Genomic DNA, 22300 nt, shown 5'->3' on the forward strand with positions numbered 1-22300 from the left:
ACACAGGAAAGAAAGTGAAGTTGCTCAGTTGTGTCTGACTCTTTGCAACCCTATGGACTATAGCCTACCAGGCTCCTCTATGCATGGAATTTTCCAGGCAAAAGTACTGCAGTGGGTTGCCACTTCCTTCTCCAAAAGACACAGGGCAAACCCATAAAGGGGCCATCCAGAGCTGTTTAAAGGCACGTTAAACAGAAATAATGGCAGGGTTTTCTCTGGGGTACAGAATAATTGTACTGCCATGATAGAACTGTGTGTTCACCAAAGACCAATATAGAGTTCTCTGTCCTTCACAGAAGATCTGCAGTGAAGTAATTTAGTTCCTGGTGAATTCTGAAAGACATCTCAGGGTACATGACCCAAGGGAGATCTACTGAGTTCTCTGTCTGCTCTGAGGAACACCTATGTTGCTTTCTAAACAATCAATAAAATCACAATGAAATGAGAGGAAATGCATGCAGGTAAGAGCACTGGAAAACATACTGGCTTGGCTCTTGATGTCGAGGATATTTAAATCCCTCCAGACCAGCAGGATAAACTATCTTAAAGAAACAAATAAAAAAGAGTTCTTAAAACCAGTGAACTATTTCCACTTACTCAACTTGACTGTATGTAATAGATGCCAGGCACTGTATGAGGAATTCCCACCTTTCTTAACAGAACTTATGCTCTTGAGAGGCAAAGACAATAATTAACAAAAACAAATACAGCCTGAAATAACTGCCGAAAAGGAAACAAGCAGAGTCCTGGAACGAGAGAAAGAAAGTGAAGTCGCTCAGTCGTGTCCGACTCTTTGCAACCCCGTGGACTGTAACCTACCAAGCTCCTCCGTCCATGGGATTCTCCAGGCAAGAACACTGGAGTGGGTTGCCATTTCCTTCTCCAGGGGGCCTTCCCGACCCAGGGATTGAACCCTGGTCTCTGCATTGCAGGCAGACGCTTTAACCTCTGAGCCACTGACTACCTCTAAGCAGTCAGGAAGGGGTCTCTGGGGGAGAGGTAGGAGACCCATGGAGTAGCTAAGGGAAAGTGGGGACAGAAGGGGCTAGGTCCTTGAGTGGGGAGAGCGCCTGGTGAGCCGGACAGACAGGATCAGAGGCTAGGGAAGGGGGAAGAAGGGAAAGGCAGACACTGGTCAGATTGTGACGAGAGTTGGTTATATTCTAAGTGCAGTTTAATGTTTTAATTCTCAGACAAGAGCACCGATCCTTTTCCTCTACAGTTTGAATCAAATGTGATCCCTAAAACCCTCTCTACCTAGAATTAATGGCATTATTTCCTTAATATGCCCCAACATCAAAACCCTAAGCATGGAACTTCCCTGGCAGTCCAGTGATTAAGACTCCATGCTCCTAGTGCAGGGGGAACAGGCTGGATCCCTCGTTGGGGAACTAAGATCCTGAAGACCACACAGAACAGGCAAGAAACAAAAACAAAACAAAAAACCCTATGCATTTCAACAACAAAAATGAGAGTCCCAGTTCTTAAAAAGTAGGGTTTATTCTTTGCTTACAAAGTTTCTTTGAGCTTTAAGCTATTCCAATAGCAATATATTACACGTATTTAATTATTAGTAAGTTCAAGACTAGAAAACAACTCAATTCTCTAAAAAAAGAAAGCTAAAATAAATATATAAAAAATACTTCTTTTATTAAGAAAGTTCCATATTCCTATGACAAGTAAACAAGGTCTGATAAAGCACATACCAAACAAAGTGAACTGAATATGAAAACAAAAACAGCAGAGAAAATGAAACCGTGGTAAAAGAATGATCAAGACAGGAGACACAGATTCCTCCACTGGAGAACCACATCTCGAGTTGCAGCTAAAATGATTACAAAAATTCACTTAAACCAACCCTAGCTTTAAAAACCTTTTTCAGCAACCAATATTAAAATAGGAGTTTGTTGTTCCCTAATGGGTAGATTATATAATACTCAACAGGTTTGGTTATAATGCAATGATTTTTCAAGCCTAAAGATGCAGCAGTATTTGCAAATTGACTACGCCTGCTAAAAGAGAAAGCTGCTTGTAGAAAGCTCCTGTGTTTGGATTAGATAATTAAAGCTTATACAACCATCTTTGAAAAGCAAAATACATTTCCCTTCTCAGGAGCAATTACATTAATTCCATTTAATTTTGAGGCAATCATTCTACAGGAGGGAGTTAACAGCCCACATGAAAGACTTCTCTAGACCGGTTACCCCACTGAGTTTTGCTACTCATCTTACCTGCATGACTTAGCACACATGACCCATATTCTCCCACTGTAAGATGAGAGTCTTTGTTTTTTATTTTTATCCCAGTGCTAAATCATTAACAAGTGCAAAGTGAAACTCAACAGAGGCCATATAAATTCCAGGAATATTCCAGGGGCAGGTAAATGCAATGTCCTTTTACAACCTGATGATAGGTACTTGGGAGAGTGGTGAACTATTCTATTTATAAAGGAGTGTATCACTGAAGAGACGCATGCTGGGGTCATTAAAATGACAAATTCCATCCTTTCAGGAGAAAAAATGTCATGGATTCTTATGCCAGGTCTTCTCCGATATGTCACTAATAAAAAAGAGAGAGAGAGAAAGACTAGAGTTCAGAAAGAAAACAAATTTATTAAGCCTTTGCTGTCGAGGAACCTAAAGCTCAGAAAGGTAAGGAACTTCCCAAACTCTCACGGTTGCTCTGTGATGCATTAGAATTCCAATTCAGATCTCAGTCCAAAGCCCACAGTAATTCCACACATCACATCTGCTTAAAACTACAGATGCAGGCAATGCAAGCAGAATCTGGGACAACAACAAATATTCTTACTCTTCCAGTTTACAAAAGCCATTACACTTGGCTTTTAAAATTATGTGACTTCAAACTGTTAACAGGAGTTATGTGTAAGGAACGGGACTAGAGAAGGGTTAGTGGGAGGAGGGAGAACTTTATATTTTCTACTATCTTCACATTTCTTGTATTTTGTACTAATGTATATTCATTCATTTTTTTAAATGAATAACTAAATCAGTTATGAAGTATTACATGTGTATCTTCCTAAAAATAAAGTCTATATTTAACTAATACTCAAAAAATTGTTCCCAGATACTCTGATATTTCTAAAAGTAATAACTGAATAAAATTAACTCCATAGCATCTTCTAAATATCCTGATTTTCTTTTTCTGTTTCTCAGGAAAAAAAAATAATACACTGTCTACTCTTCTCCCTAGATATTAGCACATATGAATCCAAACTAGAAGAATCTTCCCCAACTTTTGATTGATAAAATTTAACAAAAGCCCTTTGTACAGTGCTTGGTTTTGTTGTTGTTGTTGTTTATCTTTTGTGATCCTATGGACTGTAGCCTGCCAGCCTCCTCTGTTGATGGGATTTCTCAGGCAAGAATACTGAAGAGGGTCACCATTTCCTTCTCCAGGGGATCTTCCCGACCCAGAGATCAAAGCCGCATCTCTTGCACTGGCAGGTGGATTCTTTACCACTGAGCCACCAGGGAAGCCCTTTAACAATTTACCCCGAAATTAGTGAGTACATGCATGTCTTTTATAAAACTTTCCCACTCTTTGCCAGGAAGTTCTATAACTCTTCTCAATACAATAACATTTGACATATATGTTCTTACCGCTAACTTAGTGAAGTGAAAGTTGCTCAGTCGTGTCTGACTCTTTGCGACCCCATGGACTACATGGTCCATGGAATTCTCCAGGCCAGAATTCTGGAATGGGTAGCCTTTCCCTTCTCCAGGGAATCTTCCCAACCCAGGGACTGAACCCAGGTCTCCCACATTGCAGGCGGATTCTTTACCATCTGAGCCCACATTTAGGAGTCAACCAATTAGGGTGATTTTTTTTCTGCTTCATTAACACTGATGCAATGTGGGAAAACTGGGTTCCATCCCTGGGTTGGGAAGATCCCCTAGAGGAGGGCATGGCAACCCACTCTGGAATTCTTGCCTGGAGAATCCCCATGGACAGAAGAGCCTGGTGGGCTACAGTCCATGGGGTCACAAAGAGTTGGACATGGCTGAGTAACTAAAAACACACACACACAAAACACTGATGCCACATACCAAGACCCAAATAACTCTTTTAACTTTTAACAAAAGATTCTTAAAGAGCTAACATTCTAACATATATGTATGACCAATAGCTGTGAGATTTTTATTTAACAATTAATTAAAATTACAGTACTATAAGCAAGTATAATATATATTATTTTCCAATAAGCCAATGTTTCACAAACTTCAGTTAATCATGCATCAACGTTCTCAACTTCTGCCACCACATGTAGCACCATGTATTATCATTTCTATTTATGTTCTTCTCTCTATAAATAGACACAATCTTTTAATTTAATTCATTCTAAAGTAGTTTATACCATTTCTATAAATGGAAAACTAGTATCACTTGCCAGAGTCTACACATAAATGAATTTTAAAATATATAACTCTTAAAATTAAAAAATGTTTGTGAAAATTAATTGCACATACAAGTATGAGTTCATTTCTGAGGTCTCTATTCTATTCAACTGATCTGTGTGTCTGTCTGTTTTTGTGCCAGTACCACACTGCTTTGATGACTATAACTCTATAGTATAGTCTGAAGGAAGAGCAAGTGATACCTTTAGCTCTTCTTTCTCAAGATTGTTTTGGCTATTTGAAGTCTTTGTGTTTCCACACACTTTTTAGAATTATTTATTCTAATTCTGTGAGAAGCGCCATTGGGCAGCTAATATACAACAAAGCAGGCAAGAATACACAGTGTAGGAAAGACAGCCTCTTCAATAAATGATGTTGGAAAAACTGGACAGTTATAATACAAAAGAATCCAAATGGAAAACTCTCTCACATTATAAACAAAAATAAATTCAAAATGGATTAAAGACTTAAATATAAGACTTGAAACCACAAAACTTCTAAAGAAAATGTAGGCAGTACTCTCTTTGACACTGGTCTTAATAATATCTTTTTGGCTGTGTCTCCTCAGGCAAGGGAAATAATAGCAAAAATAAATGGGACTACATTAAACTAAAAAGCTTTGGACAGTGAAGGAAACTATCAGAAAAACAAAAAGACCACCTACTAAATGGGAGAAAGTATTTGTAAGTGATATATCTGATAAGGGGTTAATATCCAAAATATACAAAGAACTCATACAACTCAACACCCAAAAAATAAACAACCCAATTACAAAATGGAAAGGGGATCTAAATAGGTACTATTCCAAAGAAGCCACTCAGATGACCAAGAGCCACATGAAAAGATGCCCAATATCACTACTCATCAGGGAAAACAAATCAAAGCCCCAGGGAGGTTATCACCTCACACCTGTCAAAATGGCTATTATCAAAAAAAACAACAAAAAACAAAGTGGGGAAAACTAAACTCTCCTGCACTGTTGGTGGAAATATAAATTGGTACAGTTGTTATGAAAAACAGTACGGACAGTCCTCAAAACATTAAAAATAAAACTACCATGTGATCCAGAAATTTCTTCCCTGAGTATTTAATCAAAGAAAACACAAGCCCTAGTTTGAAAAGACTATACACTCCTATATTCATTGAAGCATTATTCAGAATAGCCAAGATACAGAAGCAATCCAAGTGCCCATCAATAGACAAACGGATAAAGAAGATGTGGTCTCACACACACACACACACACACACACACACAATGGAATATTACTCAGCTGGAATGAAATCTTGCCATTTGCAACAACACGGACGAATCTAGAAAATATTATACTAAATGAAATAGTCACAGAAAGACAAATAGTGTGTGATTTTACTTATACAAATAATCTAAAAATACAAAAAGGAACAACATAAGAAAACAGAGTTAAAGACAGAGAACAAACAGGTGGTTTTCTAGAGATGCAGGCAGCGGGGAGGGAAGAAAAGAAATAGGTAAGGGAGATGAAGAGGCACGAGCTTCCAGTTGCAAAATAAATAAGTCATGCATATGAAACGTACAATGTGGGGAATATAGTATATAGTATCTTTGAATGGCAGAGCCCTGAATAATTGATGCCTTCGAACTGTGGTGCTGGAGAAAACTCTTAAAAGCCCCTTGGACAGCAAGGAGATCAAACCAGTCAATCTTAAAGGAAATCAACCCTGAATACTCATTGGAAGGACTGATGCTGAAGCTGAAGTTCCAATATCCTGGTTACCTGACACGAACAGCTGACTCACTGGAAGAAATCCTGATGCTGGGAAAGACTGAAGGCAGAAGGAGAAGAGGGTGTCAGAGGATGAGGTGGTTGGATGGTATCACCAATGCTATGGACATGAACTTGGCTAAACTCAAGGAGATGGTGAGGGACAGGGAGGCCTGGAGTGCTGCAGTCCATGGGGTCACAAAGAGTCAGACACAACTGGGCAACTGAACAACATCATCTCTGAATGGTGGCATATCATAACCAGACTTATCATGATGATCATTTTGAAATGTATAGAAATACCAAATCACTACGCTGTGTAATAGGAACTAGCACAGTATTGTAGGTCATTATACTTCAAAAATAAACATTTCATACAAAAAAACAGATCAGATTTATGGTTACCAGAGATGGGGGCTGACAGGAGGGCTAAGTGAATGAAGGCAGTCAAAAGGTACCAACTTTCAGTTATGAGATAAATAAGTATTAGGGATGTAATGTACACCATCATAAATATAATTAGCACTACTGTATGTTATATATGAAAGTTAAGAGAGTATATCCTAAGAATTTTCATTATAAAATTTTTTTCGGTTTCTTTAATTTTGTATCTATATGAGACTATGATGTTCACTAAACTTACAGGGATAACCATTTTATGATGTATGTGAGTGAATCATTATGTTATACACTTAAACAGTGCTATATGTCAGTTATATCTCAATAAAACTAAAGAAAAAAGTTAAATGTTTGTGTCCATGACACAGGACCATTGTAACAAATATGAAGTTTGGACTAATTTCATAGAACAGTAGCCCACCTGGTAAGTTAAACAAAATCCTCTTAGAACTAATCTGCAAATACATCTAAATCATTTCTTTAAACTACATCCTATGGTCATTAAATCTTTAAAGCCTGTCAAAAAATGGTACATGTGAATTTCAAAAGCAATTTGGAATTTACAACAATTTTTCTTACTCGGATAATTTAATCTATCTGATATACAAGGGATGATTCTTTAAACAACACATGGCTTAATACAGAAGTCTAAACCAGACTCTGAGTCATGAATTTGCTAATGGTCCTTCCCCGGAAATATCTGCTTCAGATCTTACTATGTTTTTAGTTTTGTTTTTAGGTATTATTATTTCCCAAAAAAAGCCTGATGGCAAAGCCAACAGCCCCCCGCCCCACCACCACACACACACCCATAATGTATTTAAAAGTGAAACCTGAGTGTCTCTGTCAATTATATTTATATTTTGTGATCTGGAAAGTGAAAATACTCCTGAAGATTCAATTTGGCCATCTGAGACAGTATTCTTCAATCTTGCCTTTTGATTTCCTGTTATTTAATATTTTACTTTGTTTATGAAAAAGGAAATAAAATGCTGAGAACAGCCTTTCCCAGTCAGGTACTGCCACAGGAACACTAAAACAGCCGTGAAATCAGCATTACCAACCATGTCTGAGTCCATTAAACTTCAAGATAGAAGTTTCCAGAAAACAGATGTTTCAACTTGAAAACAGTCTAGAAGCACCAAGATTTGCTGAATATAGAAGAATCATACCAAAAAGGAGAGACTCTTTTTAAAGTTTTCAGAAAACTAAGCTTAGCCCATACGGCATACTTAATGTGGACATTACAAAGAAATCCCTATGATATGTGCTTTGGGTTCTAGCCTATTAATTAGCAGTCATCTTTAGACACCTTTCTCCAGCCTCATATAACTTAAAATTATCATACTTGTACAACAGCAATTGAGGATAGGGATGTGCAGAGATTTAAAAAAAAAGTGGGGGGGGGGGGGGGGAGGAAATGTTTCTTTGCCTGGTGAAGCTAACCAGTCTGGAACATTCAACTTGGTTTGAGACCAATGCTCTCTAAATGGCTTCCCCATCATCCCTCTTCCCCAGCAGGTTCCTCCCCATCACTCAGATAAAATCTCAAAAGTCATTTTTTAACGCTGGCCTCTCTGCCTCACTCTACCCACCCTCATCAAACCAATACATAGACTGATTCTTTCTCCAGTCTCTTTCAATTGTGGGGTGGAAGCAGTTTTGGGGGATTGAAACATACTATTTGGGGAAAGAAACAGAGGATACAAATATCTTTTCAAATTTTATTAATATAAAACCACCACTAGGATTCTGAGCACAGGAGGGGCCCTTAATTTTAAGTTTCATTATTTTCCAGCAGATACACACGTGACCTTTTTTTCATCATTATCAACTTATTTCAAACCCTTAACTCCATATGCTATGACTCACACCATTTCTCTCTGCCTCCACTTCCCTCCTACTCTCGTAATTCTAAAGCAGAACCTGAGAGACTCAGTTCTGCTCAAAAGTCCAGCCAATCCTGTCAATCCTTCCCCAAGATAAGGCCCTAATCCACCTTTCCAGGTGAATTTGTCACTGTTCCTTGGATGAACCCCATTCACTAGCCTGGACTCCTCACTGTTCCCGAATCATACTTGAGACTGTCTAGCATCTGAGGTTTGTTCTGGAATCCTCTCCACACCTTCTCTGCCTATTAAAATCCTTCCTGTTTCGTTAGACCTAGCTCAAATACTACCTCCATGATGCCTTTTCCTTTAGCTCAGAAACCCTTCCCCTTACTCTTTATAATGACCATGACAATGATGACGATAATAAAAACAAGAAGTTTTATATTTATATTATGTGGCAAGCACTACTCTAAGCAATTTACGTAATATGGATCATTAATCCTCACAAGCACAATGTGCATTTTACACGCAAAATGCAGAGAATCAGTTGCCTCAAGGCCACAAAGCTAAGGTGGAGTCAGGCAGCCTAGCCCCATAGGCCCTTCTAACCACTTCCTGATGGGCCCCTCGCAGCTCTGGTGCAATTATTTTCCTTTAGCCTAAGTAGGAAGCTCCTTAAGTGCAGTAACCAAGTGTTTCATACTTCTATAAGCCTTACAAAGCCTCCTTTGTAGATGCTCAATAAATACATACATGTTTAGTGAATATAAACTACTTTAAACTGTTAAAATACAAAGACTGCATCTGCCCTAGGGGTTAATTCAGCTTATTTAATATTCAGTGAATGAGATTTTTTTAACATTTAACATTTAAACTACTTTAAACTGTTAACATTTAACATTTTTTAACATTTAACATTTAAACTACTTTAAACTGTTAAAATACAAAGACTGCATCTGCCCTAGGGGTTAATTCCGCTTATTTAATATTCAGTGAATGAGATTTTTTTAACAACTTTGGCGGTAATGCCCAGAGGAGCTAGTGAAATTAACGGAGCTAGTGAAATTAACTTTCTGATCCCAGTTGTATGAAAGCATCAAACCAGGTACATAGAAACAAGACTTCAATGGTGTGCTAAAAGAGAAAGTAAGAAAGACATTGATTTCAAACATAAGGGCTTTAGATCAAATGATCTGTATAAGCTTTTAGAAAGTATTTTGAGAGCCAAGGTATGCCCACCTGACTGAGACATTCATTCTCCCACTTCCCCCTATCTGTTCTGAAGTTACACTTGGCCACTCCCAACATGTGATAAAAGGCAGGAAGCAGGTGGAACAGAACACAGTCACCAAAGACCAACATGTATCTACTTAATGCTTACAATCTGCATAGGAACCTGCACGCATGCAGGGACACAAGGAAAGTCTGCACGGTCATTCTGGTACTAAGATATCAAGAACAAGGGTTCTAAAGGGGGCTGGGGAATGGTCCACAAAGACAGTAGACTCTACCTGAGTCTTCCTGGCATCACTACAGTATTTAGATGGTCTCCTGCTCCCCTCGGCATCAGCGCTCAAGGCACTTTGGGAGGGCAGCTTTCTCTGGCACCTTGATGAGCTCAGGCCCCTGCCTTATGTTCTCAACGCTCCCTGCCCTTCTCCTTCAAATTCTTACCCTCGTTTGTCATCACAGGTTTCTGTGGTTATTTCAGTCTGTCTCCCTGGCTAGGCTTGTAAATCTGAGAGCAGGATTTCTTGTCTCTTCTGTATCTGAGAGACTCACCACTATGCCTAGCACATAGCACACACTCAAATAATGTTTGATGGCCGCAGGAACAGCGGAGGGAAAGAGAGCATTTTATGTGAGAAGACGCATGACAAGATCACAGAATACTGATGCCCTACCTAGACAGTAGGTGACACAGCGTAGCAGTGAGGCACCCCACGCCCAGAGCCAAGCTGCCAGGCTCTTCACTTACGAGCTCTATTACATTAACTCTCTGTGTTTCCATTTCCTTACCTATGAAGTGGGGATAACACGGTAATTGCCTCAGCAGGCTATTTTTGGGGATTAGTGAATTAACAATGTATATCAAGTGTTCAGAATTGTACCTGCCACATTACTCATCTATGTTAAGGGACCACAGGATAAAGATAAACTTTGATCTCAAAATTATTTTTTTCTTCCCTTTTCCATCACCTGTATCCATCTGAATATGGACCCATAACTGCTATTATTTCTGACACCTTAGACCAAAGTCGATGTATGCATACAAACATCAAAACATGAGGCTGTAAACGTTCGTCACAATTGCTGTACACCAGAGCCGTCACACAGACCATCATTTAGTTCAGTCCTCTCATTTTTTGATGTGCAGATATTGATGCTACTCTTAGTTCTTTCTGTTCAAAGGGCATCCTGAATCTCCTGGTGACTTAGTATCAACAACCACAAAATACATGCACTGGCTCCTGTTTTATCAATCCACTGTCAAACTATCAAAAGATCACTGTTGGCTCACAACTCTCTCCAACAAAGTAACCAGGAGAGGGCTGTTGTACTCATTTTTCCTTATGCGAACTTCTCATGAACAAAACAGTAAGATTACCGGGTTTGGTTGGTTTTTTAATTAATTTATTTATTTTCTGGAGAGGAGAGCAATTACCTGTCATCTACAAGATGTAGAACCACAGAAGTCCATGAAATGAACATCTATAAAAACATACGAAGAGGTGAGAAGCTCTATAAAGAGCTGAAACATAAAACTTTTAAAGTCTCTTCCTTGCCTTGCAATACTTGGTTCTCAAACTTCTTAAGTGTCAAGGCACTTCATTTATAAACTGCTTTTTCTTGAAGAAAGCATCAAGCCTTGATTGTCATATACAAGCACAAACAAAATGCTTAATTTTTTTTTATTTTTAGCAACATTTTTCTCCTTAATCATTTCCTCCCATTATAACCAGTGACTAAGAAAACAATATCTGCATTCAATTTTAAAATAAAATTTTAAAATAGGAAAAAGGCAAACATTTTCAAATGCACAACTGATTCTACTTTTGTTCTAACTGCTTACAGAAATGAAAATATTCAGTGTTAAACAATCAAAAATTAGATAGGCAAGACTAATTACAAGCCAGAAATGCAACTGTATAGTTAAAACAACTTGCATTATTCAGTCTATTTTAAGTTTCTTCTACTGGTTTAATTGAATGAGAACAAGAAGGAATGTATGTTGTCTCTTATAGTCTTTGAACATGCCGTAAAAGAAAGTCAGTCATACTTCCTGTTCTTCAAGTTTTGATTCCATTATAAACCACAGGTTACAAGGCTTGCAGAATATTAGACAATGCTTCTGCTTAACAAGTAATGGAGGCAACCCTAATTATAGAAGAAAGGCAGAACCTCATGTCAGGTCTCTATCTCCATCGCTTATTTCTGCTTCCAAAATACTTAAAAAGTATCCTCTTAAGAACAAGGTCTAGAAATAAGTGTGCTTCTTGGTTAAGGTGATGTCTGCTCTATAATACTCTCACGTGTTGTTGTTTCACATTTGAATTTGAATTGGGGATTTGATATTCAGTGAGTAGTCAGTGGACTTTATTCTAGTTATGTGAGAATTAGTTTAAAATAGAAATACTCTCGCCACCATTCTCATGGGTGTAATTAGAGTGAAACCACTGGGAACTCTTTGATGGGTAATTTAGGAAAATTGCAGACAACATCAGCCTTGTGTATCTTCCCATCTAATCGGATGGGAAACAGAACTTTCATGGTCAGCTTGAAAAGACGTCCTTCCGTAACTGACAACCACAGCCAGGACAAATACACATCTCCTGCTAGCGGTGTCTCAGAGCCACGGGCTTCTGCTTGAGGAGAGCTCATGTTCCAGGACAGATATTGCTGAGCTCGTTGTATCTCATTGAAATAGCTCAGCTGCTTATTAAGCAAACTAAGGAAACACTAAGCCAATATTCTTAGCACATGGAAGTCTATAGGGACCCTTCAAACAGAAAAAGGAGAAAATACTTGGTCCTAAGAAAAGCTGAGTCCTTGGTCTTACACAAACTGAGTACAAGGCTGTTAGGCTACAAGACATGGATAAACACAACCCTGCATATCAACCATCAGTCACATCAGAAACCAGTGTCTGCATAACACACAAAAATAGACTCTCTCCAGAATACCACCTGAATAATATGTACTCTGAAATGAAATGGTTTCATATTAGAAACTTCTCATGCTGACTTTTCACTGCTTAATTCTGGGTATAGAATGAGTTTTGTTTCATAAAACCTTTCAAATTAAAAAAGAAAAGATTTTTAAAAGTGAGAAGAGTAGTTCTTTAAACCAAAGACTGAATTTTTTTATCAAGCTTAGACAGCAAGACCTACAATATTATGATGAAGATGCAGATAATAGATCCACTGCAATAGATCAACAACCTGTGTTTAAATCCTCTTAACACCTATGGCCCATGATAGACAGTCTTTAACTTGCAAACGAATTCTATTCCAAAAGCCTATTTGTAAAAGCTAACATTTATATTTCTGGAAATAGTTTCCCAAAAATAAAGTTTTATGGTTGTTAGTCTTGTAGCCTAGTCCAAAAACAATACTGTATTTCATATTTACACTGAAATCAGATATCTAAAATAAAATATAGTAGAAGACATTATTTCAAAAACTAAAACAAAAGAATCCAATTAACTAAGTTTGTTTGCTTTTTAAATTATTTTCTCTCAATGCTAGTACTTGTGGAAAGATTAGGTTAGAAAAACATGAGGAGATCAACGAATATGTTTATAATGAGTCTAAAGTGAACCCTGAATTATTTTAAATGTTTGATTAGTACTTTACTACATCTAATTCCACTTCAAAATGCAATAGCTTTTCTCAATATTTGGCAATATGATTAGGACTAATTTCAAATCTTAGGCACAGGGAGGCAGGGCAAGTATGAGAGGAAGAAGATTTTCTCGATGCAAATAGAGCAAAATAATTGGAAGAAAAATGAATAAGAAAAGTCAGAAACTATCTGGGCACATACAAGAGTAAGATGGCAAACTTGCCAGCTATGGAACCCAACCTGGGTGGGAGAGCAGTAAGACAATGACAACTCATGGCTGCCTAAGATTTCCTAGGAGAGAAGAAGGTAGACCAGACAACCCACTGTATTCATTTTAGTAACTAGAGCATGCACCTGAAGGACCAAAAACAAAAAAGTTTTTTTTCTCCTTTTTGAATATAGTCACCTTACTCTTTTTCAAACTGAAAACTTCTAAGACAGAAGCCACACAGAATGTGAACTAAATCTCAGATCGAGAATCTCATGGTAACTTGTAAGCTACTGCTCTTTTGAATTGACTCAAGAATAGAAAACCAACAATGAATACAAACAAGGAACTGGTTGTTCTTTTCCAGTATTTACAAAGAGCTGTTGCTTAGAGAAAGCAGGAGAAGCAAGAGCTTTGCCCACCAGTCAGGTGTTTGCAGAAGTACTCTGTGGCGATTTTACTGTGCATTAGCCCAAACTGCTCAAATAGATACCACATGACAGATGTATCCTTCAAGAACATAATAGGATTTATCATTCTTAAATGTACAGACATTTAAACTAACCATGTTCCCTAAACAGTTTACTAATTTCACAAACAGTAGAACTGAAACAAGTGAAGGAAACTTCAACTTAAATAAAAGTAATTTAAATTCATCCCACAGATCATTGCATATGTTGTTTAGTCACCAAGTTGTATCCAACTCTCTGTGACCCTGCCAGACTCCTCTTGCCATGGGATTTCCCAGGCAAGAATACTGGAATGGGTTGCCATTTCCTTCTCCAGGGGATCTTCCTGACCCAGAGACTGAACCTGCATTGGCAGGCGGATTCTCTACCACTGAGTTACCAGGGAAGTCAGAAACCATTAAATGCGTATCAGTTGACAAACTATAAAAACCTTCAACAAGCATTTCTATGGCTTCAACCTGATTAGCCTCTTTTACAGATTTACAAGCTCACTTCAAGAAAATTTACTTACTGACACAGACAGTACAACTCAAAACAAAATCTATGCATCTCTTCATTAAAGCACATGTTAGAATCCAATACTGCTTCATGATAAAAAAAAGAAAAAAGAAAAAACACTCAAGAAACTAAGAACTCAAGTTCCTCAACCTGATTCAGGGGCATCTGTGAAAACCCCACAACTAACATTATACTTAATGGCAGAAAACTAGATGGTTTCCCCTGAAGATCAGGACTAAGAAAAGGATGTCCATTGTTACAACTTCTACTTGACATTTTACTAGAAGTTCCAGTCAGAGTAATTAAGCAAGAGGGAAAAAAAAAACAAAACAGTAAAAAGTAAAACTATCTCTCTTTACAGACAATATTATCTTATATATAGAGAAAATAATTTTTAAAATCCTCAAAAAACAACTAGAATAATTTCAGCAAGATTACAGGATATAAGATCAATAGACAAAAATGAGCTGTATTTCTATATACTAGCAATATACAATCCAAAAAAGAAATTAAGAACACAATTCCATTCATAATAGCATCAAAAAGAATAAACACAAGAATAAATTAAATCAAAGCAGCACAAGACTTGTAAACTGAAAACTAGAAGACACTGGAAGAAATTAAAGAAGGGTTATATTTTAGGGATGTGAAAATGAAGACAGGGAAGTCAGACATGTAAATACGCAGATCATCACGGCATTGTAGCATAAGAGAAAGACGAAACAGAGATAACTGGTATCAAGGATAGCTTTGAGTAGAGTTCTAAAAGATGACTTTTTAAAGTCCTTTTAAGTGCAAATCAGACCATTTCAACTCTCTAACAGCTTCCCATGTCACGGAGTATAAAGTCCAAACTATTCCCCTCACATACAAGCCCTGGCAGGGACCTCACATCTTATCACAGCATCAACCTCTTCATCCTCTATTCTCCAACCACGGCTTTCTCTTGGCTCCTCAGTCATACTCAAGTTCATGTCCAGCCTAAAGCCTTTGTATCTGCTATCACCTCTGCCTAGAATGTTCTTCCTCTTTCTCAGCTTAACTGTCATCACCTCAAAGACAGCTTCCCTGAGCTTCCAACCTGAAGTAGCCAGAAAAACACCAGCATAGCCATTATCACCAACCTTTCATTGTTCATCTTTCTCCCCCAGCAGAAAGTAAGCTCTATGACAACAAGGGTTTTTATCTCTCTAGTTCATTGCTAGATCCTTAGAGCCTAGAAAAGTTATCTAGCACAGCTGCTCAATAATTACTTACTCAATGAGAGAATGAACAAATGAACCAGACAGGAGAGAGGGAAAGACTATTTCCCATTAAAATGAATAGAGAGTTTTTTATTAAACAGTAAAGGCCATAGGCACCCTCTATCTCCCTCTTTTGACTACCAGAAAATCCATCTAAAATTTTGAACCTGAGCAAGTCAGAGCCAATCTCTGTTACATGTAATAAAAAGACTCCAATTATGACAACATTGCTATTCTATATGCCAACCAGTTAAGATAGAAGGAGGGGGTACTGGTGGTTCAGTGGTTAAGAACCTGCCTTGCAATGGGGGCTAGGCAGGTTCAATCCCTGGCTGGGGAACTAAGATCCCACATGCTACTGGCAACTACCAAGTCATGCCTGCCTTGAACAGGACTGTTTGCAGTGATATAAATAAATAAATATTTTTTAAAAGATTGAATTAGTTGACCTTTAAAAAAAAAAGAAGGAGGGGTTAAAGGGGTTAAAGGAAAGAAACAAAGCAACAGGTGATCAGCAACAGAGGAAGAAAAAGAGATGGAAATACCAGGGGCCGGCGGGGGAGGGGGAAGCAAAGATGAAGATGGAGAGCTACACAGAGGAATGTGAATGAGCAACAGGCATACAGGACAGCCAAAGTGTAAGAAAAGAGGTAACTGGTTAGGGAGGCGGGCTGCTAGTGAAGAAGGGAGGAACTAGAGTGCCAACTACACAGGGGCTTCCCATCCGCCCCTACTCTGTCTCTGGTGGCAAGTTACTTAATTTCTCCAGATCTCCTAGTACAACGAGGCTAGGAGACCTAGAGAAGAGGACAGGAGGGTAGAGTTGGGCAGGCAGGGCAAGAGAAGACCTATCTAAGGTCTGTCTGTTTTTGTCACTTAGCAAAGAATTGCTGAATACAGCTCCAGTGGAGCAGTTCTTCAGAGAAATTACTCTCTGGATGGCTAGAGTGGACACCCGGCCCCCACCCCCATCTGATCCCGTAATCTCTGTATTTAACTCAAAGTCTATGTCAACTACTGTTCCTTTAAAAAAAAAAAAAAAGGTAAAATAAACTTTATCAAGGAAAACCACTTGCTCATATTCTGGGTAAATCCCAAAATTTTAAATTGTAGTAAAATGATCTTAATCGACAACTAAAATCTAGCTTCCTCTTCCACAAATTCAGAAATAAAACACTGTCATCAATCAATACACACATATAAAATTTAATCTCTAATATATTAAGCTTTATGTTAATGTCATAGCCCAATGTCAGACTATCCTAAAAGTTATTGTTTTTTAATTCAAGTAAACAAAATAATTTTAGAAACTGTTTTAAAATGTTAAGCACAGTTTGTCACTATTTCCATTATTTCACAGATGTGTTTCCCGAAAAACAACAAAACTTAATTTGGCTCCTGGCAAAATATGCAGCTTACTGCCAAAACTACAACTCCCTTACAAACAACTGAGAATTTTCTCCAAATTTCAGGCATTTCTGAAGGGAACATAAATACTTTACCACATTCAAACTAATAGGATTTAAGGCTTTTCCAACTCTAAGACACACAATAGCCTTCAATGCTATTAGGAGAGTTACCACAGAAGCCTAAATTCTTTGTATGGGTGGGTCCATTCCCATAGGTTTTTATAAGCATGGATTTTAAATTGAAAGCACTGCAGCTGAGACCTGGGTTACAGAAGTCAAGGGCAGGACCTGGGGGCAGGAGTGCTACAATGAAGACTGAGCTTGGAGTCGGTCTGCATCGATTATCACAGTTAACACCAGACCTTTGGGAATCAGAACCACCTCCAGGGCTGTCTCCTAGCTTGTTTATTCCTTATTCCTTAAAACAACAGAGACGAGTAGTGAAGGTAGGAATGTGAGCAACAGTCATACTTTTACTCAACGAGCCCTCTAGTAGGAAGAAAAGCAAAGAGCTCATTCTAGGGGAGTACGTTACACATAATTAGTTACAAGACAAGGGGAGAAAAGCTGTAATTAAGCCAGGTTCTGGGTCAGACAATAAGAAATGACAAAATAAACATAGGGGTGAAGAGAGGAAACTGCACCAATTATGGGGGGAAAAAAATCAGAAAAAGTTTCTGAGAAGGGAATTGTGGGTTTTTGTGGGGTTTTTTTTTTTTTTTAAGTCAACTTACAAATTTCCCAAAGTAGGCCCCACTAATTGACTCACACACCCACTTGTGAAAGAATTGTGAAGTCTGATTCATCCTACAGGAGGTGAGCTTCACATGGAAAGGCTTGCCTGTCTGCTCATTAATTTGCAACTATGAACCATAAATGTTTCTCCACTATTAAATAATTCTCTGAGGTACTGCAGCAACTCTAAATATTTCTTTCAGGTTGAAGTTACACTTTCTTTGCCCGTTATTTACTTTAACCGGAATTTGCTGACTAACCGTAACGCTGGTTTTAGGTGCTTACCATAAAAGCTTGGTTTTCCATAATGAAAATTTAAAAGCCCGACAAGCATTTATTACGAAGGGGAGAGGGGGTAGGCCCCAGGAAACAAGGCTGAGGCAGAGCGCAGTAGAGGAGAGAACTGAGAAAGATCCAGGGACAGAGGGGCGCTAACACAGACCTGGCTGCCGGCTCGGACACAGCCTAGGTTTATGGCAGCAGTGACCAGATTTGGGGCATAAGCATCTTTAGAATAACTCAGCACACAGCAACCTCAACAGGAAGGAGCTGCAGGTAGCTCCTCTTTTATTTAAAATTTCAGAAAGTACATATGGAGAGGGCTTTTTGTTTATTAGTTCACTGCCCGTCCTAGGGGAAAGGTCACTATTTTATTCACTATGTCAAATAGAAAAAAAAAGTCTTGAAATAAAATTTATATAAATTAAAACTATGCATTCAACTGTACAGCTAAATATGGTTAAAATCATATGTTTTATATTATGTGACTTTTACCACAGTAAAAAACTTTTTTTTAAAAAGAAGGTATATGTGGGAAAACATCATTTGAGGTATATTTAAATAAAGCCAAAATTCTTAAACATCAAAAAACAGAAGGAAAAACTAAATCTTATATGCCATTTTAGCTCTCATCTGCCAGTAAGTTTAGGTCTTCCCGTTATTTTGTGAGTGTAGGTATACACTCACAAAAAACAATAATGTGTTATTTTTATCTTGTAGAGTTATTATTTTTAATTGATCATTTAAGCTTTTTGGATAACACTTCTGAGAGTAAAATAAAAAATTAAAGTAGCTAAATTCTAAATTATTTCTTTAATTTCTCTTGCTGACAGTTCATTATTAGTGCATAGAAGAGCAGCAGATTTCAGCATGCTGATTTTGTATCTAAATCTAATAAGTAAACAGTTAAACTTATCAATATATAAACTGACAGATTTGAGACATTTTATTGGTGGATCTGTAATATACTTTCATTCTAAAACTATTTCCTTAAAAGAATTTCTATAACTCTACAAATAATGTTTATATACATTAAACAAAATAAAGCATTCTTTATATAGATTATCTGAACATTTTTAAAAAATAAGTGGGAGAATGTTTCTTGGTTTATATTCATGTATTTCAGTCTGTTTCTTAGCTCTATCTTTATCTTATAATGTGCATCTGATTTCTTGATTTTAAAATGTATTTTAATTTTTAAAAGTAAAAGTACCTTCATTCATCTTCAAATCTGCATGTGTTGTTTAATAAATGTGAAACTGCACATTACAAAAAAAGTAAGCATTCAAAAACCCTTATAAACCTAAGATTTAAGATTAGACATCTTGAGGTCAATGGGGTAATATAAGCCAAGAGCACAAATCTATAAATTAAATTGGACAGGCACTCACATAACAGAGCCAGAAGCAGGCTCACTGCTGGATCCTCAGGGCCCCCATGGCTGACCCAAGCACAGGCGTTTGTCATTCAAGGTTGTCCCCAAAGAATAAATGCACATTTGGACTACCAGGAAGAAAGGGATGTGTAGGAGAAGAGTTTGAGGAAAACAGAGAGATTCAAATGGAAGTGCGATATGAAAACATAAATTGTATCATTTGAGGGCTTAAACCAAACTCAGATTTTTCTAAGGATCAAGTTGCAACTGAATGAAAATCATGTGGGAGCCAGCAGTACATCTTGATATTTAGAGAGGAGCCTCTGAGAAGTTCAGAATACTTTGGATCTCCTTAAGCTGTTCATTTTAATTGAAGGCTAACCCAGATGGGCCAAACAATCACCTGCACATTCAATGCCAAAATCAGTGCCCTAAAAAATATCCAAACACATTTCAGATCTAAGCACAGTAAGCAGTAAGCACAGTAATTCAGATCTAAGCACAGATTCTCCAATGGCAGTGAGCAACAAAATCAATTTAATGGATAAAGACTTTTCTTTTTTTTATTAAAATAGGACAGAATATAAAACACCAGTATACACTCACCCATTGTAACATAAGAATTGTTTCATTAATCTTTTGTTTCAATTATTCATATGAATGGTGTGTGTGTGTGTGAACTAAGCTGTAATATAAAATATGTTTCTTACTATGGATTATAGTAAAAAAAAAAAAAGTTTAAAAGACCCAGTCCTGAATATCAGCCTAAAGTATGTCATGTCACTCTTTGGTTCTCCTGTGTCTCTATCACTCCTGACACTTTGAACTACTTGGGGACATCCACAGACATCACTAAAGCAAATGTGAGGAAAACTGCCATTTCACCTGGTTTGTACACAAACATGTGGTGTTAGCTCCATCAGCCAGAATTAAAGTTCAGATGCTGCCTGGAAGAGAAACTGCGTGACCAGTGTATTTGAAACGCTGCTTTCCAATGGAAAAATTCTACCCTTCCACACTGAATAGTGCTTTGATTCTTTTGCAGAATTGTCCTGAAGAATTCCATGGACTACTGTACAGTTCATGGGGTTGTAAAGAGTCAGACAGGACTGAGCGACTTTCGCTTTCACTTTCACCTAGTTCAGAGACAGTATTATTCCAAGCTTGGCACTGCTCAGCTTCCTGCTGTGAGGGGATATACCCCCAACTGGGAACTTGGGGGCAGGTTCTAGTCTTTCTCTTTCACTAACTGGATTTGACCTTGGGCAAGACACTTGACCTCTCTGGGCTGAGTTTCTCCATCCAAGAAAGCAATACTGGAGCAGTTTTTTTTTTTTTTTTTTTTTTCGTTTCTTACAGAGATACTTCAGTGGTTCTGCAAATTGAGTCTGGGTGTTTTTAGCACCAAGTCACACTAACAAATAATGTCTTCAGGGGCTTTCAGTGCTTCTTTCCTAATTTTCTTTCATAAAAAATAGTTAAATTTTTTAATGCAACTAACTGAAAATTTTTTCCAGTATTCTTTTCTTGAGTTTTTGAGTTAGTTCTTACTGAAAAGTATGTTGGGAGTACAAGGACAACTGTTTAAAAATGTCTGACATTTTTAAACAACTACTTATGCATAAATAAGGATTTTCCCCTATTGAGAAAAACAGAAATAATGCTGGGGTTAAAAATGAAGACTATCACCCATAACACTGATTTCAAATGTTAATATATATAAAGTCCATTTCAATTCTAAAATTTTAGAGACATATAAAAACATCTTATTTTACTCAGTAACTTTAAAAAATAATGCCTTAAAACACTGTGATTCTTGTTATTTCTATAATTAGTACTGACTTCATAGGTTGTTTTTAAGCACTCAAGCATTTTAATTGCTCCATATCAAACTTTCAAGAATCGTGGGACATAATTTATTTATCCCACAACTGGATAAATTATCCCACATTGGATAAATTATCATTATCCAATGTACATCATTATCCATCTACCCCAATTAACATTATCCAATGTTACTAATGCTTATCAATTAAGTATTTAGTCATTCACGTAAGTGTTTACTGAGCACTTAGGACATGTCAGACACTATTCTAGACTCTGGGGCTGTTGTGGGAACAAAACAAAGTTCCCTGTTACATTACAAATATATATACCCTTAATTCACTATGTAAATGAAACAAATGGACACAAGACTTTCAGATAGAAAGTACATGTCTTTTCAAGACTATAGGATTCAAAACTGGGTGAGCAGACATAGTATCAGCCCTGAAAAGTATAGTCCTAAATACAGTGTGTGTGTGTGTGTGTGTGTGTGTGTGTGTGTGTGTGTGTGTGTACAACACAGAGGAAACTTGTTAGAAGGAGAAAAGGAAAAAAAAATACTAAAAAGACATACTCAGTTAAACTTGAGAATCAAACCTTCCACAAGTGAAAAGCAAACTGCTGATTTTTCTAGCCCACAGCTAAATGAAATACGCAAGGAGAATTGAAAAAGATAATACTGCTCTATCCACATGCAGAAGACAAACAGAATTTCCAAATTCAAAGAGTTTGAAATTGAAAATGCTGTATGATTTTAGGGATACTGACCTGCTTAAAGATACCAAAAATACTAGCCTGCAAGGATAAAAGCCTCTCTGGCCCATTTACAGGCACCCTCACAATAGCATTCTTGCCTATCAAGCTATAAAAGGAAGGAACTGCAAACAGGATATTGCCCTGCCCCAGCCACTCCTCCCTTCCTCCACATTTCTGTAAGCAGAAGAAACGCTACCTGGGAGGTTTATCAAGAAGCCACAGAGGGTGACAGAACACTGGTAGCTGACATCCGCTTTATTACTATT

The 22300-nt window shown here is 37.5% G+C and overlaps 1 protein-coding gene across 4 annotated transcripts in view; it reads right to left on the reverse strand.

The window, feature by feature from the left end:
* The window catches only part of CDC14A (cell division cycle 14A), a 189508-nt gene that overhangs the window by 116854 nt on the left and 50354 nt on the right, over positions 1 to 22300 (reverse strand). The gene's annotated exons all lie outside the window — the stretch shown is intronic.

This window comes from Odocoileus virginianus, chromosome 5, assembly GCF_023699985.2.
Source record: "Odocoileus virginianus isolate 20LAN1187 ecotype Illinois chromosome 5, Ovbor_1.2, whole genome shotgun sequence".
Taxonomy (NCBI): Eukaryota; Metazoa; Chordata; class Mammalia; order Artiodactyla; family Cervidae; genus Odocoileus; species Odocoileus virginianus.